The sequence below is a fragment of the Emys orbicularis genome, chromosome 7 (assembly GCF_028017835.1).
Source record: "Emys orbicularis isolate rEmyOrb1 chromosome 7, rEmyOrb1.hap1, whole genome shotgun sequence".
In the NCBI taxonomy this organism is placed as follows: domain Eukaryota; kingdom Metazoa; phylum Chordata; order Testudines; family Emydidae; genus Emys; species Emys orbicularis.
In genome coordinates, this window is record NC_088689.1 from 62,669,005 (window position 1) to 62,694,517 (window position 25,513).

Consider the following 25,513-nt stretch of genomic DNA (forward strand, 5'->3'; position numbering starts at 1 on the left):
CGAAGACGTGGGTTGTAGCCCACGAAAGCTTATGCTCTAATAAATTTGTTAGTCTCTAAGGTGCCACAAGTACTCCTGTTATTTTTGCGGATACAGACTAACACGGCTGCTACTCTGAAACCTGTCATTTTGTTTTACTGGTACTTTTATAAGCAGCTATTTTCTTTTTCGGTTACAGGAAAGACAACAATGAAGACAAGAGCAGAAAAGAGAATTCAGTCAAGCTACAAGTGAGTAATAAGAGAATAATAAGATTTATGGATGAAGGATTTCAGTAAAGGAGAATTTACAGGAAAAAATATTCCTATTTTGGCTAATAACACCTATGTACTGTGAAATCCCAGCATGCTGAAAACATACCATTTATTGAAATGAAAGAGAAAACAAAAGTAGAATAGAGAAAGAGATTAATGTGTATAATAAGTATAAACAAAAGAAATTAAGTTGTACCTCCTAAGATGTGGCAGAAGACAAACAGCTGTCATCTGATAATATCTGAGGATTCCTAAAATATACACACCCCTGGGCACCCTGAAATGCTGTGTGGAGATGTCATTCATGGAGTTGCCTCTGGAGATAGATAGTTAGAGGTGACACCACTTATGACATACCCCCAGCCACCACTGTTGTTCTGGAAGGGACTCTCAGATACTCATGTTCCTTGTTAACAGAGGTTGCCTTTGGGCCCCACGAAAAGGAGTAAACTGAGATTTTCTTTTTTCAAAACTAAGTTTCTAGAATTTTACCTTTCAAAGATAGCCTTGAAAATGTAAACAGAATGCTAGGGTAGAATGGAACAAGCAGCTGCATTCCTGCAGCAGGAGGCCAAGAAGAATCTACAGTTCCCTCCCACTCCCACCCCCACCCCTTTTATATAAAATTAGAGTTAAGTTTGCTGCGTATCCCAAATGATCATCTTGCTACCCTCCCACCCAAATATCCTCAGGACAGTCCCATGCAAACTGGTGTGATGACAGTAGACAGGATGGAAGTCAACCCATATATGCTGAGGTCAACTTTGCTCATTCATATTCCAAGCCCTCTCAGGGATTGGAATTGAGCCAGCTGCTGCTCATCTCCGGCAGCTCCCACGATAGTGGCACTTGCTGCAAAGGAAACAACCATTTTATGTTCCCACCTGGGACAGCACCAGGTAGTCCCCATTGGCCATACCAGCGGTGCATCAGGAGGAGAAGCTGGGCCAACCTGGCGCTGCAACTGAGTGAGTCCTGCAACCATTGTAGCTGGACTCTGCCCCAGTGACCAGGCTTACCCCAGAGACCTACTCCACCAGCCAGCAATCAGAGGGGATCCACTCTTTTAGTCAACCCACACAAACCCAAGCTGGAAAGACACATCTACTTCAGGAACCAAAGGGGTCCCATTTCCCATCCAGACTGCAGAGAGGACTCTCTCAGCCATATAACCAGCTACTATAGAGCTGAAGTCTGTAAGACAACAGACCTCCACCCCTTCTGAGGCTGTGATGGGCAGTTCCAGATGACTAAGAAGGGGAGCCACCTAGAAGATCCTCTAGGATGGTCTGAGGGAAGCATGGTGGATGAAGAGGTACTGGGATGAGGTGGGTGATTTGAGGGAGGAAACAGAATAGAATGTGTATAAAGGGGGATATAGAACTGATGATTATTTGGGATCAATATATTTGGTGGCTGGGGATATGGTACCGACTGGGGTGTTGTGGGGAAAAACTATTTTACTCAAGGCATGTCATGTGCTTTGCCTACTGATGTGGTCATCATCATCATCATGTTCCCATTATGCCTCTGGCGTTTAGGGAAGCAACAAAGCACCTCCACTCCTGTCTGTTTCTGGCAAGTCTTTCAATGGGTCCCCAGCTGTTCCCCAGGTTTTTCAGCTCAGCTTCCACAGCTCTTCGCCATGTTGTTTTCTGGCGGCCTCGTTTTTGCTTGCCTTCAAGTGTCCATCTTATTGCTATTCTGGTGATGGAATCAGTTTCCACCCAAAGCACATGGCCAATCCATGTCCAACCTCTCCTGGCAATGATGGTCCAAAAGATACGGAGGATTTTTCTGAGGCAGGTTGTATACAATCAAGAGAGTTTGGACATGTCATACTTTCTTCTTCCCCAGCATTCTGCACTATAAAGTAATGTTGAAAATACGCAGCTCTGATAAATCTTGAGTTTGGTTTTGGTGTTGTATTTTGATGATTTCCAGACTGTATTTAAGCTCCTGAAGGTGTCCCTGGTTTTATTGATTTTGTTCTGGATGTCCTGGCTTGTTCCACCATGCTGGCTGATGGTGCTGCCCAAGTATGTGAATGTTTCTACATTGGTGAGAACATAATCCTCTCTCTGTACTGGCGATGGTGAGGCAATATTAAAGGTCAGGATATCTGTCTTATTGTGATTGATTCTGAGTCCAATTTGCTGGCTGAATGCATTGAGTCGAGTTGTTTTTTCTTGTATATGGTGTTGGGTATGTGATAGGAGATTGCCATCGACTGGGTAATGCAGCATACAACAGAAGACATGTCAACAGGGATTAAATGGACACCCTTTCATCTCTTGAAGACCTGGACTTCGCATATGATCTCACTCTCCTATCACATACCCAACACCATATACAAGAAAAAACCGGATGTGGTGCCTCTTGTTAAAATTTTGGCAGAACATCACTTCTGCCAATTTTTGATGTCTAGAGACTGTGCCCCCAAGAATGTGACTGATCACCTACCCCACCTCTCACAGCTGCAACACCTCTTTGAGAAGCACTGCTTTCATTGGCAGTGCATTTCAAGAGAAGCAAAATTCTAGCAACACCCACTGTTCTGAAGGCCAGGAGTACAACAAAATAGCTGCTCCACCCAAATTGTTCTGAGCCTTTGGTCCCATCAGCACTAGCTGATGTACCTTGATTTCCCTGCTTTTATTCTTTCCTGGTTGGTTATGAACTTCTAAAGTTACAGCCATAGTAAAAAAAGAAAAGAAAAAGGCAGACAAAAGTGAACAGCACACCTTCTCATTAAATAACTGCTGGGTGAAACAGGATGGCATCTGATTTTTTAGAACACCAGAACAAACACAGACTGTGATATCTTCAGGGACAGTCTTCAAGAGCTTATAATGTTACTGATGCCGTGCTTCCCAGAAAAAAGCAATTATCCAACTGTTAAAAAAACATAAAAACCCGTGAACAATTATTAAACAAGGAAGTACAAAGGGCTTACCCATATGGGTAACCATGCACATAATGTACACAGGAGATTGTTAATTGGATACACAGCCTTTCACTGTCAGGTCACCGGTGGGAATCTAGCTTGGGTCGGCCATCGCCAAAAGCCATTACTGGTGATGGAGCCATTTGATGGTTGCTTGGTGGAGTGAGTAGATGATTCCATCCTGATCCACATCATAATACACACACACACACACACACACACAAAATAACTGGCACCTAACAGTCTCAATGGAGAAACCAAGGATGGAATGGGCATAGAGACTGAATTTCCCTCAGCTCTAAAATTGATCCCTTCAGCTCAGTGGTGAGAAGATAATTGGTGAAGTAGCAGGAAAAGATGGTTGCACTTAAAATACCTGTGCTGAACTATGCTGAGAGTGATTGCATCAGATCCCAGGGCTGCCACCCAGTCACCTATCACTAGCATTATATTCACTATAAGGGAGGAAGAGCAACTAGGAATATTAACAGACTTCACAGTGAGGAGAGACCAAAGCCAAACTGTTTAGGCTACAGTTACAAGCAAGGGCTGAAAGCTTCCTTCAAACAGTGGGAGGAGGGGTGGGGAATTTACATAAATGAATGGAGAGCAGTGATTTTCCATCTGGCCCTTAGCAAGGGTTTGCAACAGTGAGATAGTTTTGCAATTATCCCACAGAAGGGAAATATTGTCTCACTCCCTTTATTTTTGAGTAAATATTGATAACTTTAGTGTTGCCAAAGTCAGGTGAAACTAAAAACTGCCTCAGAGGCAAAGCCTGTCAAATGGAAATGCTCAGTTATTTAATAATCTCTCCACTGATTTGTCCTAAATTAGGTTATGACTCTGGAAGTTCAGGGATTTTGAAAAGCCAGACAGGGGAGTTGGAGGTGGAACCCACTGTGTGTTCTATTTAACACTTTTTTTAAAAGCTGAAGGGTGGGTTGGGGGTAGAATCTGTTTGTTGTTTTTGCATGTGGAAAAATCAGCCAAGTGTCTCAAGTTGACTCAAATGCAGAGTCAACACAGCAGGTTTCCAAGCTTTACAGGAACACTCTAGACAGAGGAGGAAGATGGCTTAGAAACAAGTCAAAATAGGTACATTGACTAAGGGTGGAGGGCTAAGAAACATGGGCAGTGATGCTTTAAGATCTCTCATTCTCCTGGCAGACCCAACTGGGCAGTGTTGCTCTTCTGACTGAGTGCTGAACTATTTCTCTTATTAGTTCAAAGAACAAAAGCTGTGCAAATCTTCTCCAACCAAAAACCAAAGGTGTAAAATTAGCCTTTTAGTCATTTTTATTATCAGGAGGGGGGGAACGAGTAGCTGTAAGCCTGAGGACAGCTCACCACCATCATCCATGGAGACTGGGGGAAAGGAGCAAGTTTCCAAAGGGAATCTATAGGTGTAGCCATTGATGATCCTCAATGCATTCACCCCACCACCTCAGCATATTATGGCTTCTCCTCCATTGAACCCAAAAGTTTGGCTACCTATCCACACAATCACCCCCTCCAAACAGGACTGGTTTTCACCCACTACTTCTTGTCTTCATGCAGTAAGCTAGTGTACATCTTCTGGGGTCAGATTTATTCAGGCTGTAGCCAATGCTGTACAGAGGGAGGTGGTCTGTGCATCCCCCGTTCAGGAGCTGCTAGGGGCTGTTTTAGCTCCTGGCATAGAATTGCAGGGACAGTGATTCTTTGGAATGTTCCCTGCTTCCCCAGATCCACCCTCTGCTTCTTCTGGCCTGCCCTCAGCCCCACTCCATCCCAGGCCCACCTCAGAACACTTCCTTCACTGGGGACCCCTGCAGAGGTGGTGCAGAGCCAGCTCTGTTCCAGGCATAAAGGGCCCCTGAGCCAGCCAGTGGTAGTGCTATTCACTGAGATGGAGGTTAATTCCTGTCCGATGCTTCTTTTCAACTAGTCTAGCTGGCAGGGCACCAATGAACAGATCCCCTCCCTGGTGTCTCTGCAGAGTAGCCTGTAGGCCTTTGTGCCCACTAATAACAAGATGATATACTGCTGAGGCCAGACACCATGTTTCAAGTCTTTGGGGGCTATATTAGGCCACACTAATACCTTATTATGTATTAGATAATTAAATTAAGTTAAATTCATATGCGACAAGTAGTGAAAGTATATGTAACCTGCACCAACACACTGTAGCTCTCCATCCCCCTCTAGTGGCTGGATCTCATAGAGGTTTATGAGTCTGTATAGCCTTTGAGCTAACAGAAGTGATTCTTTTTACCCATGTGTTTAAGATCCAGAGGTCCCAGGTTTGATCCCCACTGTCAACAACCCAGCCAGGAGCGTCATGATATATATAAATCACACCACAATACCTATCAAACCCATTATTCATGACTGACATATTCCAATCATTCATTTCCCATTAGTTGAGGTATATACTCATCATGCTCAAATCAGTCAGAAGTCAGTTCCCTTTGAGTGTCACAAGACATTATACCAATGATTTAATGAGACATTTTCTATACACACTAGCTTTGCATCTAATGAGAATCTCTGCTTAAAGAAAACAATTGGAGTGCTATCAAGATGTCAATGTATTTACGTACTGTTTCTAAAGTCAGTTTAGGGTTTGTAAAAGATACAGAACCGATCGTATTGGAAAATACTGCCAATACAGTGATAATGTAGTACCCGTGTTCTGATTTTAGTGCAAGCTTCTCCCCACAAACCATACCATGTTGGTTCTGTTCTGACCAGGGGGAAGAATTATGTTCAGCTACCATGACTTTTCATTTCTTAGCTTCAGTGTTAAAAATGCCACTGAAGATGCCAGATGTAGCAGTTTCATGTGATTTCTCTTGATGTCTGAATTTGAAATGAATCAACTTTCTTCACAGAGGCTGCTGGAAGAGCCACCAGATGATATCAGCCAAGCAGATGGCTGAACCAGTGATCAGGAGGTGAAAAGTTCTGTATTACACAACCAATTCCTGAGCCACACAGTCCCCCACATAGGTTTGTTTTAAACATCCATTCATTTTGTTAGAATTCCACCACTTACTAGGACCATTTCTGCCTATATGGTATTATCGCATCATGATGCATGGGATATGATGAACACATCACCCTGCAATCTAGAGCACCCCAGGAACCGATGTAAGAGATACATTTCAGAACTGACTTGGTTAAAGTGAGATAATTTGTTTTAACAAGTTTCCCTTATGATGTGCATAATTTAGTGGATCTTACTATGCTGATTTCATGCATGCATAACAAAATCCTGGAACTCACTCAATTGTACTTCAAATCATACCAAAATTTAAGCCACACTGGTTCACAATACTCTGAGTGTTCTATTGCAAGTGTGATTCTACTCTCAAGACTTGAATATATGAAAATGGTACCTTCCTGCTCAGTAGATCTACTTCCCATATGGACTCAGAGTTTCAAAGGCTTACTTTAGGGACAACAATTCATTTTTACTACCTTACACAACTGCGAGCACTGCAGCACCAACACCGCTAAGAAAGTGATCCAGATTCTATTCTTCGTTGTGTATTAACTAATTGTTTACTACTGTAAGTTCCAGTTGGTTGCATGTGCGCCAACTCATTAAGGCTATGGATTCAGACTGATGTCACTGGGGGCAGGGCTGGTGCAACCATTAGGCGAACTAGGCGGCCGCCTAGGGCGCCTAGTGGTTGGGGGCACCTAAAAGCCTGCTCAGGCGAGGAGGTGGAGGGGAGGTGATCTGGGGCGGGGGGGCGCGGGGAGGGCACAGGAGAACCGCTCCCCGCCCCAGATCACCTCCACTCTGCGGGGGGCCGCAGGGAGGGCACAGGAGAACCACTCCCCGCCCCAGATCACCTCCACTCTGCCTCCTCCGCTGAGCACACAGCCCCCGCTCTAATTCTCCTCCAATCAGCGCCGCAAGTCTGGGAGGGGAGGAGAATTAGAGCGGCGCCGGCGTGCTCAGCGGGGGAGGCGGAGCGGAGGTGAGCTGGGGCGGGCTCCCCGGGCGGGGTTAGCTTCTGCGGGGGGGCTCCCCGGGCGGGGTTAGCTGCCATGGAGGGGGGGCGGGGTTAGCTGCAGGGGGGGTTGCTGCTGTGGGGGGGGGCTCCCCGGGTGTGTGTGGGGGTGGCGGGCAGGGTTAACTGCCGCGGGGGGGGGCGGGGTTAGCTGGGTGGGGAGGTGGCGCAAGGTGGAAGTTTCGCCTAGGGCGCGAAACTTCCTTGCACCGGTCCTGACTGGGGGAAGAAGTGGGAAAACACTGCGGTTCAGATATCCCACAAGACCTAATTTGGCCCACAGAGTCTTTATTAAAAGTGTTAAGAAAGGAGATGGAAAGGACTCCGCTTAGCTTTCAGATCTCAGCCTGAGTTCACTGGTCTGGCAGTTAAAAAAAATAATTAACATTTGTAAACATGTAAACTAAGTCCATTTGATGCATGAGCTCATACATCAACAGGACACCAAATATCATTTTTATAAAGTAATTCTTCAGCATAAAAATTTAAATATTTCTTAATTTTACATTTTTATGAATGGCACATTATGAGTCTTCCATTTTCTAGAGATGGTCTCTGTAAGCTGGTATGCAGAGAGACCCATTAGATCTTCCCTGGGTCTCTCCTGTCTAAGAGACGGGAAGTGTATCTGGTTTCCTGCTCCTGGTCACATGTCCTGCAAGTACAGTTCCTAGTTTTAAAGAGCAGAAGGGCACTACCAGGCACACAAAGACACTCATATGTGTTCCAACACTCAGCTTCCCTCCAGTCTCAGTATCCTATATGGCCATACTGCATGAAATATCTTCACTCTTTGGAACAAGTGCATTTCTTAATGGTAACATGCTACAGTCCATAAGAGGAAAGTGCTTCATATAAAATAATTTTCCGGACAGAGGCATTATCTGGTACTCTTAGCCCTGGTCTACACTACGAGTTTAGGTCAAATTTAGTAGCGTCAGATCGATTTAACCCTGGACCCATCCACACGACAAAGCCATTTTTGTCGACTTAAAGGGCTCTTAAAATCGATTTCTGTACTCTTCTCCGACGAGGGGATTAGTGCTGAAATCGACATCGCTGGGTTGAATTTGGGGTAGTGTGGACGCAATTCGACGGTATTAGCCTCTGGGAGCTATCCCAGAGTGCTCCATTGTGACCACTCTGGACAGCACTCTCAACTCAGATGCACTGGCCAGGTAGACAGGAAAAGCCCTGGGAACTTTTGAATTTCATTTCCTGTTTGGCCAGCGTGGCGAGCTGATCAGCACGGGTGACCATGCAGTCCCAGAATCACAAAAGAGCTCCAGCATGGACCGAATGGGAGGTACTGGATCTGATCGCTGTTTGAGGAGATGAATCCGTGCTATCAGAACTCCATTCCAAAAGATGAAATGCCAAAATATTTGAAAAAAATCTCTAAGGACATGATGGACAGAGGCTACAACAGGGACCCGCAGCAGTGCCACGTGAAAATTAAGGAGCTCAGGCAAGCCTACCAAAAAGCCAAAGAGGCAAACGGCCGCTCTGGGTCAGAGCCCCAGACATGCCGCTTCTATGATGAGCTGCATGCAATTCTGGGGGGGGGGGGCGCCATTACCCCATCCCTGTCTGTGGACACTTGCAAGGGGGGAGTCTCACGCAGCAGGGATGAGGATTTTGGGAATGAGGAAGATGAGGAGATGGAGGAGGATAGCGCACAGCACGCAAGCGGAGAAACCATTCTCCCCAGCAGCCAGGAACTGTTTATCACCCTGGAGCCAATACTCTCCCAACCCGGGTTCACAGACTATGAAGCCAAAAAAGGCACCTCAGGTGAGTGTACCTTTGTAAATATAATGCATGGTTTAAAAGCAAGCGTGTTTAATGATTAATTTGCCCTGAAGACTTGGGATGCATTCGCAGCCAGTACATCCCCTCCTATTAAATGGCCAACCCAACGGGTGCTTGGTATGGTAAAGGAGGGTGCTGCTGTTTGACACCATTCCCACATGTTATGAAGGCTGAAGAAGCCGAAAGACTGTGGCTTACGATGGCTGCCTATAAGCTGAATTCTGTTGCTCGGCCCTGCGTGTGTGATCTCTCACACCAAACCGGCAGGCCTTCAATATAAGAGGCAAAATGCGACCTTGTACCGAAAGCACATGTGCTATGTAATGTTAACAGCTTGGTTCACCATGAAAGAGTCTACCCATTGTTCTCTAAAATGTGTCTTTTTAAATACTATTCTCCCTTTTTTTCCTCCCGCAGCTGCAAATGTTTCAACGCTCCCCCTATATCCGTCCCAGAGACTAGCGCAGATAAGAAGGCAAAAAAAAATGCACTCGTGATGAAATGTTCTCTGAGCTCATGCAGTCCTCCCGCACTGAAAGAGCTCAGCAGAATGCGTGGAGGCAGACAATGTCAGAGTCCAGGAAAGCAGAAAATGAACACGAGGACAGGAGGGATGAGCGAGATGAGGGGTGGCGGGAGCAAGAGGAAAGGTGGTGGCAGCGCGATGAGAGGAGACAGGATGCAATGCTGAGGCTACTGGGGGATCAAACCAATATGCTCCAGCATCTGGTAGAGCTGCAGAAAATGCAGCAGGAGCACGGACTGCCGCTGCAGCCCCTGTGTAACCGCCTGCCCTCCTCCCCAAGTTCCATAGCCTCCTCACCCAGACGCCCAAGAACATGGGGGAAGGGGGGCTCCGGGCACCCAACCACTCCACCCCAGAGGACTGTCCAAGCAACAGAAGGCTGGCATTCAATAAGTTTAAAGTGCAGTGTGGCCTTGTCCTTCCTCCCCTACCCTCATCCACCACCCCACCTGGTGCTTCCCTCCTCACCCACTGCTCCCGGGCTACCTTGGCACTTATTCTCCTATTTGTGTGATGAATTAATAAAGAATGCATGATTTTGAAACAATAATGACTTTATTGCCTCTGCAAGAGGTGATAGAAGGGAGAAGGGCAGTTGGCTTACAGGGAAGTAGAGTGAACCAAGGGGGTGGGTTTTCATCAAGGAGAAACAAACAGAACTGTCACACCGTAGCCTGGCCAGTCATGAAACTGGTTTTCAAAGCTTCTCTGATGCGCAGCGCGCCCTGCTGTGCTCTTCTAATCACCCTGGCATCTCCCCCTTACTCTCACAGATATTGTGGAGCACACAGCAAGCGGCAATAACAATTGGAATATTGGTTTCACTGAGGTCTAACCTAGTCAGTAAACTGCCCAGTGTGCTTTTAACGTCCAAATGCCCATTCTACCACCATTCTGCACTTGCTCAGCCTATAGTTGAACAGCTCCTTACTACTGTCCAGGGTGCCTGTGTATGGCTTCATGAGCCATGACATTAAGGGGTAGGCTGGGTCCCCAAGGATAACTATAGGCATTTCAACATCCCCAACAGTTATTTTCTGGTCTGGGAAGTAAGTCCCTTCCTGCAGCTGTTCAAACAGAGCAGAGTTCCTGAAGTGCTAGCGTCATGTACCTTTCCCGACCATCCCACGCTGATGTCGGTGAAACGTCCCTTGTGATCCACCAGTGCTTGCAGCACCATTGAAAAGTACCCCTTGCGGTTTATGTACTGGCTGCCAAAGTGGTCCGGTCCCAAGATAGGGATATGCGTTCTGTCTATCGCCCCACCATGGTTAGGGAATCCCATTGCAGCAAAGCCATCCACTATGAGCTGCACATTTCCCAGAGTCACTACCCTTGATAGCAGCAGCTCAGTGATTGTGTTGGTTACTTGGACCACAGCAGCCCCCTCAATAGATTTACCCACTCCAAATTGATTCCCGATTGACCGGTAGCTGTCTGGTGTTGCAAGCTTCCAGAAAGCTATTGCCATTCGCTTCTCAACTGTGAAGGCTGCTCTCATCTTGGTATTCTTGTGCTTCAGGGCAGGGGAAAGCAAGTCACAAAGTTCCATGAAAGTGCCCTTACCCATGTGAAAGTTTCGCAGCCACTAGGAATCATTCCAGACTTGCAACACTATGCGGTCTGTGCTTGCTTCCCGGGCCCAGAATCGGCGTTCCACGGCATGAACCTGCCCCATTATCACCATGATGTCCAAATTGCCAGGGCCCGTGCTTTGAGAGAAGTCTATGTACACGTCCTCATCACTATCGTGATCGTGCTGTCGTCGCCTCCTCACCTGCTTTTGCAGGTTCTGGTTCTGCACATACTGCAGGATAATGGGCGAGGTGTTTACAATGCTCACAACAGCAGCAGTGAGCTGAGCAGGCTCCATGCTTGCCGTGGTATGGAGTCTGAAGGAGAGCAGGAAAGCAGCGTTGCAGCGGAATCGGTGGATGACGATGGATGCCATGAGAATAGATATTTATACCGAACGACGAGAGGACCTGCGAGGTGGATTCATGGCACCAGGAGAGCAGAGTTGCAGCGGAAGCGGTGGAGGATGACGGTTAGCACCGCGCACATTTCCCGAGTACCCGGGAGCCCATGACAGACAACATGGAGAAATTAGCTGTCGAGGCAATATCAGCAGAGCAGAGTTGCAACAGAAGCGGTGTATGACGACGGTTAGCAGTCCTACTCCACTGTCTGCTGCCAGCAGCACCCAGGACACAACAGTGGCGGTGTCGGTGAGCTGAGCTGCGCGGGCTGCATGCTTGCTGTGGTGTGGCGTCTGAAGGAGAGCAGGAAAGCAGAGTTGCAGCGGAAGCGGTGTATGATGATGGTTTGCAGTCCTATTGCACCGTCTGCTGCCAGCAGCACCCAGGACACAACAGCAGCGGTGTCGGTGAGCTGAGCTGAGCGGGCTGCACACCTGCCGTGGTATGGCGTCTGCGTGGAAAAAAGGCGCAAAACAATTGTCTGCCATTGCTTTCATGGAGGGAGGGGAGACTGAGAACATGTACCCAAAACCACTCGCGACAATGTTTTTGCCCCATCAGGCACTGGGAGCTTAACCCAAAATTCCAATGGGCGACGGAGACTGCGGGAACTGTGGGATAGCTACCCACAGTGCACCGCTCCGTAAGTCAATGCTAGCCACGGTAGTGAGGACGCACTCTGCCGATTTAATGCACTTAGTGTGGACATACTCAGTCGGCTGTATAAAATCAATTTCTAAAAATCGACTTCTATAAAATCGACCTAATTTCGTAGTGTAGACATACCCTCAGATCACATGAAAACTAAAAATTGTCAATGTCTTGTTTATTCTTTCAATATATAAATTGTGAATGGCAAGCCTCCAAAATGATAGAGGTTCAGTTCCATTAAGCACTCAGGCTCTTGCTGAAGGACCACCGGCACTTCACAACTCAGAGGCCAGCCAGATAGCAGCTACGAACGATTCCCAGGCTCCAGACGCCACAGAGGGAGGAGAGACCAGGGCAACCACGAGACCATAAGCTGCGGAGAAGCAGATAGGAAGTTACCAACCCAGTGAGTCTTTGCGGGGAGGTGGTTGGAGAACTGGAGACTAGCTCAGTGTTTCGGCTGGAATCCCATTGAGCTGGTGGCAGGCAACTCCGCCACCGAGAGGGCCCTGGGTTGGGACCTGGTGGAGAGGGAGGGCCCGGGTCCTCCTATCATGGCTGCTGCCCACTTTGGGGTGGCAGCTCGCCTCACCAGCTCTACTGACTCTGGCCACTAGGCCGCACAGACCTGAGAGAGGGCGGCAATTGGGACTCTGACTGTTAGACACCATGCCCTGATAGAGAGGGTGAGTAGATTGACTTTGGCTGTTAGGCCACATTACTCCGAGACCCAGAGGGGTCACACAGACTTGACCACGGCCTATAACGACCCATGCCCCATCCCAAAAGGGGACAGGGCGTGCATGACCAGTGACACATGGCCTAAGACAATCATCCTGTCAACCACTCAAGCACTCTCTTTTGGGCTACACCAACCCTGTCTTTGCCTCTGAAGGTTGACAATAGATGCACCCCAGATGCCAAGTCCTTTAAAATGTCCCCTGGTGGTATCCAATCCCTGATCACTTGATACCCACAGAGATCCCAGATCCTCCATTCACAAATGAATAGTGTACCTCAATGTACCAGCTTTATCTTAGACCATTACCACTATGTTATGCACAGCACTTGACTTCAATTATCAAGCAAAAGGGAACTTATTTAAGAAACTATAGAGATTCAAATAAAAACCAGTGAGAGAGATGGGAACAAATGGGAACATATAAAACAGCATCATAACATACGTTCTAAAGCCTAAACTTCACTACCCAGCTATCCTTCTGCCTAAAGAGGCTTATCTCACCCAGAGCTCTTCCCAGAGTTTTTAATCAAGCCTGACCGAGAACCCCTTTTCATTAAGCAAATCTGCTGTCAGTTTACTGCCTCTCTGAGGGATACCAGGGTGTCTCTGCATCCCGACATATACTAGAACCAGGGCCGGCTCCAGGCACCAGCTTGGCAAGTAGGTGCTTGGGGCGGCCACTCCGGAAAGGGGTGGCAGGTCCAGCTATTCGGCGGACGATCCCTCACTCCCGCTCGGAGCGAAGGACCTTCCACCGAATTGACGCCGCAGATCGCGATCACAGCTTTTTTTTTTTTTGGCTGCTTGGGGTGGCCAAAACCCTGGAGCCGGCCCTGACTAGAACAGACCATTTATGTTTGTGTCAACACAGGGTGTTCCCCCTCCCCACTGTTTACCTCTTCATGTTAATTTCCATCTGAAGTCCCTGCTACTCTTTATTAGCTTTTAACTTACAACGCTTAATAGAATTCTACTGTATGACATACAACACACAATACAATTATCTCCAGGATGGCCTCTCTCACCCTCTGTCTGGAGAAGTTTGTCTCAAGATATGCTACCTTCGAGGGACTGGCTTTTAACTATAGACCTAGAGAACATAATTTTAATATATACTCATAACTCCTCTTCTATTTTCCATGCGTATCTCTCACGATGATTATGATGACCAGTACGACACTGGCTTTCAGTAGGGACTTTACAAGACATTCTTTTGCTGAACACAGAGAATCCCTGCACCCCTCTATACTCCTGTGCCCTCTGCTAGTTGGCATCAAAAGGTTTTTAGGTCACAGTTATAATCCCATTTGTTACATATGAGGAAACTAAGGCACTGAGAGACCACATGGAGTCGTCCATGGTCATACATTAAATCAGTGAAAGGGAATATAATCCCAATCACTTGACTCCCCAGTCCTGTGGTACAACCATTAGACTATGCTTCCTCTACATGACTCCTACTATACACCATATTTAAGCAGAATTATACTTATCAATTCAGAACAAATGGATTTGGGGCTTCTTTTTTTCTATTGCTCAAGTTACAATAAGAAAAACTAAATTCCTTTCAATAGGCATACTCTGAATCTACTGGGAGAGGTCTGTTTTCCTTCAGTTTTTATTCTTCACATTTAATCAGAACCAGTTCTCTCTAAAAATTCCTATTTTCTTTATAACTTTGGATTTATGAGCCCTTATATGGACCTAATTCTGAAAACTTTCATATCTTCTCCTATTTTCTTTTCTATAGATAATACATCTATTTTTCCCTTAAGCCGCTGTCTTGTTCTTCAGTGTTTCTTCTGCCTTTAGGCTACTAAGCCTGCAAAGAACAGTTGGAGATGCCTCCATAAGCCTCAAGATGGTCTAACACTTCCCAGGCCCGATCCAATGCCTTTTGAAGTCAATGAAAGACTCAAATCATCATCCTTCCACGGACACCGACTCTGTTGGTGACCTTGGGCAAGTCACTTAAGGAGTCTGATTTTCAGAGGAACTCAGCTCCTGCAAGTCCCATTGCCTTCAAATAGAGTAATGGGCAATGTTCCCTGTAAGCTACATGCATGCATGGCCATGCTTCAAACTTGTATCCACTGCACATATCACGTGGCTAGGAATGCGGCTGGCATCCAGGTCACACTCCATGTGCCAGGCTTTCAACCTGCCGGAACATACAGCAGCTCCTCTCGCCACCAGGGACCAGGACACAGGACAGACCTGAAGCAGCAGGTAGGGGTATGGAACAGGATGGGGGAGGCAGGAGCTCCTGGGAGTGGATCATCAGGAGGCTCCCTTGTGGGCTGTTGTATTAATTTAGATGGAATATATGGGCCCAAAGAGTTAGAGGTGTTAACAGAAGCCTGTCACTGTCCAACATGCAACAGTTTTAACTTAGTTCGGAACCTCAACCTGCTTAGTACCATGGCACAAACACCATTAAAAATCTTTTCAGCCTTTCATTAAAGATACAGAAAAAATAAAGAAAAAACAGTTAAAGCACCTGAAATGTGAAGTATTAAATACAGCTTTCAGTTTAACAACTCTTGTTCCCTTTCCCTTTAGCCATAAGGAAGTTTTAGAAGGAAAATACCCCTATTTGACAGTCATTTAGATGGTATTAAAGATGGTGATAACTATCCTTTTGGGGAAAAGAGAAGTTAGTGGAGATGGGCTGGAGCTGTCGTTTTTAAAAGTTGAATCCCATTTCCTAAAAAAAGAAGACAAAACAAAACACACACAAAAGGGGGGGGGGGGGGGAGGGAGAAGAGCGAAGATGGAAAACGCAGCTCCTGTCAGTCATGTTGACTTTCACATGTAACCCCCATATTTGGAAAAAGTGTGTCAGCACATTGTCTTATTAGCCACTCTGAGACCTGGCAAACTTGTACCAGCATCAGGCTGTTTGGAGCATTGCTTTTAATTGCCTTGCTGGCAGGGCCGGCTCCAGGATTTTGGCCGCCCCAAGCAGCCAAAAAAAAAAAAAAAAGCCGCGATCACAATCGCGATCGGCGGCAGCAATTCTGCGGGAGGTCCTTCGCTCCAAGAGGGAGTGAGGGACCATCCGCCGAATTGCCGGTGAATACCTGGATGTGCCGCCCCTCTCCGGAGCGGCCGCCCCAAGCACCTGCTTGCCAGGCTGGTGCCTGGAGCCTGCCCTGCTTGCTGGCCACAGGCTTTCAGCAGTGTTGCAAAATATACAGTACTGGCTGGCTAAAGCAGCTTCTTATTAAACAGAAGGCAAACGGAGAGAGATAGGAAAGACAAGAAAGGTGTGGATGGGAAAGGACAAGTGTCTCACATCCCAAGTGGTGTTTCGGACTTAGCCAGAGTTGGTGAAGGTGGTGGTGTCATCTGGCTCCCTCTCTCTGGTATGGCTCAGAACATCACTCAGGATTAGGATGAAGAAGATGTGGGGTCCCAGGAGACGGTAGTGGAAGCAGCCATGACGATGAAGCTCACTCCTGCCCCTTCGTACAGTTGGACAGCATCACAGTTTGCTTTGCCTTCATGACTTTTCCTCTTCTTGAAGACCCCAAAAATGAATGGTGTGTGGACTAACCCGCCCCCTCATTATTTTGTCCGCCAATTTGGCCTAATTTCCAACACACCAATTTTAGTTCATTGAGTCCTGGTCCCACACTTCTCTTGTTTACCAGACATAAACTTAACACAGCCCTTGAGTTATCTCTGCTGTATTAATACACTTGGAATGAAGAGGAGAATGGCTGGGAATAGACTTATGTGCCTACCTAAATAAAACTGCATTTCCATGGCACCTTTTACCTGAGGATCTCAAAACCAGGTGGGATTCATAACATAATCTGGTTAAGCTGGTACTGAGCCCAGTGAGACCAGATAGACTGTGTGCGTTTTGGGAACGTTTAGCCTAGTAATTTTTACAATGTATGTACTTTGCGACAGTTCATTTAAAAAATGTATCTCGTTTTTATTCCCTGTCACATTTAATCATGAAGGAGCAAATTCTACTCTCAGTGAGGCACCACCAGCCGTTTGTGTACTACCCTAGCACATTACAGCCAGGAAAACACTCTTGTCTATTTATCTCCAATCAACGGTGTTCCTGAGAAAGAGGAAGCCTTTCCCCCTACATCATTCTTGTCCCTTTTCAGCCAACTGATTAACAGCTAATTCACCCTGACACCACTGCAAGATATACAAGAGATGTGTCTGCTTACTAGCATGGGAAATATATTTATTGGTATCAGTGGCACTGGTACTATGGCAGTATCATACTGCCACTTGCATGAGGGTGTGTGTGTGTGTAGGTTTCAATGCTGCATCAGAATAGGCATAGGACAGGTGGTCATTGCACCATGAGCCTGTCAGGGTATGCCTACAGTGCACACTAAGCCCAGGCTCTGTCTCAGGTTTGAGCCCAAGCTCCCCTTCTTTCCACATACAAATCAGTTAGCAAGCACTCAAGATCTGCATGCTAGACTCAGTGCGGGGCGGGGGGGGAAGGGTGTCAGAACCAGAGACCCACTGTGGCTCGGGTCTAAGCCCTGTCTTTTTGCAGCATAGATGCAGATGAAGCCACAGACCTGAGTCAGGAGGTTTGTGTAGTGCAGTATGATCTTGTTAGCATGGCTGAGAGTCTCTGGTCCAGTCATTGTAACCCCAGGTTTACATATGTAATGTGAATGCTCAAGCACGGTTTTGGAAACCTATACTGACCTAGTCCACAAGCTCAAGTCCCACAGATCTGGGCTTAGTGTGCAGTGTAGACATACCATCAGTGCTTGTGCTGGGGAGGAACCACTTTATGTTCTGGTCAGGGCTGCAAAGAAGGCTGCATGGGACATATGCTGGTTCAGTGTATCTCATTATTATTATTGAAGATTTATTAGGGTTACCATACGTCCGGATTTTCCCGGACATGTCCGGCTTTTTGGTCCTCAAATCCCCGTCTGGGAGGAAATTCCAAAAAGCCGGACATGTCCGGGAAAATAGGGAGGGGTCGTGGGGCTTGGGTCCAGGCTGGAGCCGCTGGGGCCGGAGCTGGAGCCGCTGGGGCCGGCGTTGCTCAGCCAGGGCCGGGGCTGAGCCGGAGCCGCTCGGCCGGAACCGGGGCCCGAGCCGAGCTGGGCCGGAGCCACTGGGACCGGGGCTGGGGGTGCTCGGCCGCCGGGGCGTCACCGGGGCCGGCGCGCTCGGCCAGAACCGGGGCCAGCGCCCCAGGGCCTGAGCCGAGCCGGGCCAGAGACGCCGGAGCCAGAGCCTCTTGGCCAGGGCCAGCCGCTGGAGGGAGCCGCTCGGCCGGGGGGGCTGGACTGGGCCGCGCATCCTCGCGCCCTCCCCCCCCCCCACCACCGCCCCAGCTTACCTGCTGCCTGCCTGTTTCAGGCTTCCCACGAACATTTGATTCACGGGAAGCAGGGGAGAGGGAGGAGCAGGGGGGCGGAGCATTCAGGGGAGGGGGTGGAGTTGGGACAGGGACTTTGGGGAAGGAGCAGAGTTGGGGTGGGGCCGGGGCCCGGGCGGGGCCAGGGCCCCATGGAGTGTCCTCTTTTTGTTTTTTTATTAAAATATGGTAACCCTAGATTTATACCGTAACTCTTTTTAGCCAAATAAATATCTCATCTTATTTCCTACTTGGCCTCAATGGTATCCTATAGCAATGAGTTTCACAGGCTGACTATTGTCTGTATGAAGTACTATTTACTTTTGTCTATCTTAGGCTTGGTCTACACTAGGAAATGAGGTCAGTATAACAACGTCGCTCAGGGGTGTGAAAAATCCACATCCCTGAGGGACACAGTTAAACCAACCTAACCCCCAGTGTAGACAGTGCTAGGTCAATGGGATAATTCTTCTATTGACCTAGCTACTGCCTCTAGGGGAAATGGATTACCTACACCAACAATTATACGAACATTCAGATTACATGCAAGAGGTTTTTAGGTAGGTCTTTTAATCTACTAGTCAAATGGTAAGATACAAAAAGCACAAAGAACTTTAGATCCACCAGTAGGAAGCCTTGGGGAATTAAGAAAAATAAGTAGACAAGAGAAGTTGGGAGTTCTGAAGAATTGTGAGGTTCAGCTGAGCATGGACTAATCTCAAACCTTATGTTTGAGATTAATCCATGCTCAGCTGAACCCACACAGATGGGTTTTCGCTCTGGAGGTTGCAAGCCCAAACAAACTAGAAGACCTCTGGGCCAATTTACATGGATCCATCTTTTATTATGAAAGGCATTGTTTTCCATTTGGCCCCTGGAGGCTAGGGAGCACTTATTGCTTATCTGTGGGGCCGGGGGGTAGGGAAGGTCACATCAACATGACCTTCTCCTTGTCTCCAGCTGCTTCTGCAGAAATCCAAGATGTACAAACTGCAGAGAGCAGCCAGCCAGACTCCAGCCAGCAGAAGCAGTCAAAGCAGGGATCTCTGGACAGTCCAGACAAACCTTTACAATGTTCAAACTTTCTTTGCCCTGAGCTGATTGGCTGTTTGCTCCAACCATCCCCCCACTTCCTTTAGCCTCTTCACCTCTGCTTCCCCTGTCCTGTCCTCCTTACCTTTCTTTCCATATAGCTGATCCCATTTTAATTAAACCCACTCCTAAAACAAAACACACACACACACACACAGTGGAACTATCAGGACTTTGGCGTCAACCATATTGTTCACTCTGCTGGCATGTTCTACTCCTTTCCCCACCCTCTCATCCACTTAGATTGTAAATTGTTCAGGGCAGGGACCATCTACTATTCTGTGTTTGTACAACCCCAAGCATCCGACTCTTGGTTGTCTCTTAGGCACTACCATAATAAACATAATTAATAATAAGGAGCAACCTGTCTCGGTTGTTCATAGGACGGGAGCTATCATTTACTACCAGGAATCACCATTGGGAGAAAAGCATCTAGGGGACAGGAGAGAGGGCAAGTGCTGTTTCAGAAAGGGCAAAATACTTCTTGCACTGACAGGTAAAATACCAAAATGCTCTCAATATTTTTCCATATAAGCAGTTGCTGTAGGATACTGTGAGACTACAAATAAGTTTGTGACTAAGAGGTTGAGAGGGGAAGTCTTCAAGAGATGACCTCTTGCTCTCAAACATAGTCCATACTCTAAGATCTTCTGCTACAAAGGATTTATCTCTTTCAAGTGTTTGGTTTCCCGGACATCAGCCTTGGGCTCACTCAGCGCTAAACTTTTCAAAGCATGCCCAGGAATGCTTTGGCTTGCTGCTTGAACACAATCCCCTCTCCCCACTCCCCTAAAATGGGATCTCTTAAATATTTTTATTTAATTAAAGAAGTAAGCAACACCCGTGCCTCAGTGTTATTTGTTATTCATAGAGTTGGAGATGTATGCAGCACTATCTAACTAGGACAAAATTCACTCATTTTGGTCTCAAACTATCCAGAAAATCCCTGCATTCCCCTGTAGCTATCTTCTTTTATCTCAAAACAAAACTTAAAAAAAAGAGAGAGATTCAACATCCCTAATAAATTATCTCTTCCCCCTCTTTTTTCATTAACCAGCCAATCTAACTGGTGTTTTGACTAAGAAAGATGACTTCTCTAAAATATGTCAGTGTGATGGCTAGCATCCATCAGTAAGAGTTCTAAGTACCTTTCTTACCGTCCAACACTTAGGATAATGATACTTTGCATTTATAGAACATGGTGCCTTTTATTCAAGAATTTCAAAGTCCTTTACAAACATTGATTGATGAAGCTTCATCAGATCCTGAGAGGTAATTTTATTATGCCCACATCAAATAGCCCTGAGTAAACTGAAGCACACAGGTTTTGCAAGGCACTCCAGCAAATGGAGGAGTCAGCAGCTAAGGTTGGCCTCTATGTTTCATGGTCAAAGACAAAGCTGCAAAACCTAGGATCAAGTCCACCCACTACTCCAATCTCTTTGAATAATGAAGCTGTCAAAGCAGTCTCCAGCTTTTGTTTGTTATTTGGGTTCTATACTCACCAGTTCCTCCAACTCTCGCATGGAGGTTCTCCACTGGATTGGATCACAGTGTCTGCCATGGATCATTTACAACAAATATGGAATCAACATAATCTCAGCACAACAACCAAGTTCAGGATCTATTCAAGCTGAATCCTGTGTACTGCTGTACGGTTGTGAAACATGGACATTGTGCAGCTCAGACTGGGCAAAGCTGGAAGCTTTCCACACAAAATGCCAATATCATATATTGGGCATAAAGTGGAATGACTTCATTTAGAACGCAGATGTTTATGGTCGCTCCAGTCTACAGACTACTGGGGCCACTGTCCGCAGACAACATCTTACACTTTTCGGACACGTTGTGAGAATGCCACAAGACAGTCCGTTGAACGCTGTTCTTTGGGTGCCTTGTAACATACGGAATAAAATTCCACCATCCAACAGATGGAGGTGGCCTAGAGGCAGACCCCCTATTACAGGGGTGCATCAAGTGTGTTACAGCATTGGACTCTCAGCCCATCATGCCCTTGCAGACACACAGGAATGGACCAAATGGCGAACAATCACTATGGCCAACCATTCGGCTCAGCATTGAAGAAGAAGAAACTGAGGCTCAGAGATTAAGTTGATTTGTCCAAGGTCCTACTAATGCCAAATTATGGACAGAATCCAGGCATTTTGACTCCCAATCCCCACTCTAACTACTAGAACATACTAACACACAGTTTGCACTAAATGTCAACATGTGATAATGCCTACAACTACTGCATCAGAGTAAGAGTTTAACACACAGAATTCCTTCTCCTCCCACTCCCCCACCATTACACACCAACCTAAAGGCTGGTTAACAAGAGATAGATTAATTGATTTGTACTGAGAGACTGGGAGAAATTTAAGACTTGGCATGTATTTATAAAAAGGAATAAACTTTTGCAAAAGTGGCAGTTCTGTCCCCCATGTGACATTTGCCAAAATAATGGTGATTAGTTTAGAAGCAGATTTCAAGATACCATTCAATAGTTAAAACAAATGGTTTTAAAGGGACGCTTAATGTTGGATAGTTTGTATCACAAATTTTAGTCCCAATTTTGCAAAGATGTATGCATCTGCTTATCTTCACACTCTGCGAGTAGTTCCATGGAAGTCAAATAGGAGACAATGTGGCCCAGTGGATAGAGCACTAGATGGGACTCAGGAAAGCTGGCTATATTTCGGGGTCGGCCACTGTCCTTCTGGGTGATGATGGGCAAGTCACTTCACCTCTGTCTCAGTTTTCCCATCTGTAAAATGGGGATAACGCTACTAACCCCCCTTTGTAAAGTGCTTTGCAATCCGTTGATGAAAAAGCATTACATAAGAGCTAGGTATTATTACTATTCATAATGTGTAAATTTAAGCTTTGTGAGTCTTTGCAGGATTGGAGCCTTAAGAGCTTTGAAATAAATAAATTTGCAAACCTAATACTGATGAGCCAGGAAGGCTTTATTTTTAAAATTTAATAGAAGTTTATTTTCTCTCTTTTTTGGGGGGGAGGGTTGGAGGGGGGGAGTTAATATGAAGGATTATGCTAGTTCATGAGAACCAAGAAGTGAAACTAACTGGAAACTGATCACCGTAGCTTTACAGTACAGTTAAATGCAAAAATGAAAGGGGGGAAAAGGGACTAGCATAAATGATGAAAAGCAAACAGTATTTAATGCTTTCAGTTTTAATATCAATCATTGGTAATATTTATATTATTTGGTCAAGCAAATATTTCCAGAAGAGAAATCTCTCCTAATAACTAAAATTTTAGGTGTCTCTGAGAACTATTGAAGTTGAAGATCAGCCCTTCATTATAAAAACTTTTTTAGAAGATACCTTAAAATTCACATTAAGATGAAGCTGGGCATGTAAATTCTCTGCTCTGGAGCAAATTTCTCCTGAAAGGTTTTGTTGAAAAATAGGTTAGAACTTTTTTCTTTTTTCCTCCCAGTTTACATACATTACCCTCAATCCCTGTATTTAAACACAGGTAGAATGTATCCATGAATTAAGCCAAATATTTTATAGAGAAATCTGGTTTTACAGGCAGAAGGATAGAAAAAAATACCATCATACAATTTATTTCAGAACTCTCCAAAACAATTTTGCATATTTAGGGCCAGAATTAGCCTGTACACTGAGCAGGACATTAAAAGTGGGACACAGATGCAGTCCTAGAAGCAGGCAAGAGAAGGAACTCAGGCTCCAAGAGTCAGACTTTCTTCCTTGGGTCTCTGTTTTCCCCAGGGTGGGAAAGAGTTATGTCTGCCATCATATTACCAAGCCCTGATTACTTGTCCATCTCCTGCTCTGCCCTCATGCTGGGTAATGTGGAGCTAGGGCTCCGCCCACTCCTCACCCTCCTGTGTTTCAAGGGATGGGGGGAAGGGGAGGGATTGTCCCCTTAATCCCATGTGCAGGTGCATAGGGCAAATCCAACTTTAAAGAATGTATGGGGATGAGCTATCTTGGTTTTGGCCTTTTGGTTGTGATCTAGTATCAGTTTGAGAGGTGATATGAGGACTATATATCTTGCATTGGCAGGAAAAAGGATTAAAACTAATGTGACTGTCTCGAATTTCTGTAATCCTTAAAAGCAATTAATTTACTTTCCTGATGCCCTAACACCAAAGTCCCATGGTGTGGGATTTTTAAAAAAGCACTTGGCAGTGGCATCGCTCTGCTCTTGTTAAAGTCAATGTGAGATTTACGTTTTACTTAAATAGGAACAGAGTGAGGGTGGTAAATGCTGTGCACTTTTGGAAATCTCACCTATTCTGGGTGCAGAATGCCAGGAAATGGAAGAGACATGGGGCAGATTGTAAACTCTGTACTCTCAATGCTGAGCAGCCATTTGCATGACTGGTCCCCACTGAAGACAATGGGAGTGCTCATGTGAGTAACTGCTCACCATTAAGGGGTTCACAGTCTGGCGCAGTGACAGTGTCCTGGTCCAGTGGTAGCGTGCTGTAATACGCAAAAGTCTAGGATCACCTTCATCTTCTCTGGTCCTATTACCTATGACTGTTTAGCAATGGCTCTGTATTATACAGTGCTGAGTATTCTACCGACCAGATTCAGCTACGCTTACTCACTGTGAATAACACCTTACTCTACAAGTGGCTTGTTGAAATCAATTGGATCACTCGAGGAGCAAGGTGCTACTCCATGTGAACAAGAGGGGGCTGAATGTGGCCTTCAGGATATATTATCTACATCGTGGGGGTGATTTAGTGAGTCACTGTGCCGCAGAAAGGCTCCAGAATGCCCACTTTACCCTAGCCATTTTAAAGGTTCCAAAGAACAGTCATGGTGTTGCGTGGGTGTCTCAGGTGCAGGGGCGGCTCCAGGCACCAGCACAGCAAGCGTGTTCCTGGGGCGGCAAGCTGCAGGGGGCAGCCTGCTGGTCGCTGGGAGGGCAACAGTCAGGCGGCCTTCAGCGGCGTGCCTGCGGGAGGTCCACCGGTCCCACGGTTTCGGCGGCAGGTACGCCAAAGGCGCGGGACCAGCAGATCACCCGCAGAAATGCCACCAAATCTGCGTGACTGCCATGCTTGGGGCGGCAAAAGACATAGAGCCGCCCCTGCTCAGGTGTGGTCTGACACACTGTGACCAACTGCATAGTACGGTCAAGTGTGGAACAGAGTGGGAAAATATCCTTGCATCTGTCCTTTGCGCTCTTTTAATATGGCAGTGGATGGGAGAAAAAACACTGTATGATCCAGACATTCAAGGTAGTCATTTAACTACCTTTCCAGTTACAGGTCATGGAGCTGGAATGCTTGCCACATATAGATCTGTGCTGCAAGCATTCCCCCCCCACACACACACCCTCCAGCCTGTAGGAATCCAACAGTTATCACACAACTGTCACATGTTAACCTCATACATCAGAAATTTAAGAAGCCTGCCTAGCTGAAGGGCAGATGTATTGAACAGTGCTGTGTACACTTAAAAGCCTGTTTCATTTGGTCATATTTTATTGTCAGCCTAGCACGGCTTTTGACAGAAATAATTATCTTTTGTTCCCAACACTGAAAAGTTTTTTTTAAACACTTCGGAATTGATGTCCCATCATTAGACAATGGCTAAGGGTTCTATTGACTTGGGATAGTTTACCTATTGTTCTGTACACGTGTTTACAAACAAAATAAGCTGGGGGGTCACATCTCTTCTTTATGCCCCATATCTTCCAAGCCACTTGCCTCTGGGAGATGAGGCTCCCACTCCATGAATCTGCAGTCAGAGTTGAGTGCCAAAAGATAAATCAGACCTGAAGGCTGGTCACACACAGACAATGACACCATCAAAATCTATGCAAAAATTGCACTAGAGAAAAGAATAATTTGTTAATAATTGCTTAAAAAACCCCAAATAATCATATATATCTAAACCTCAGTCTTGTCAGCATGTGCAATGGGACCAGCAGTTAGTTAATCAGTCAATAGTGCCAAGAGATTACAGAGTTGATAAACTGCACTGTAATTATAGTTGTTGCCACTTATTTCCCTTACGAATAAGTACATAGCATCTGCAAAGCCTTAGGATGGAGCCTGGGCTAGTGGTTAGAATAGGGGATTGAGTGTCCATGTAGCTGGGTTCCATTCCCTTCTGTGCCATCTATCCACTC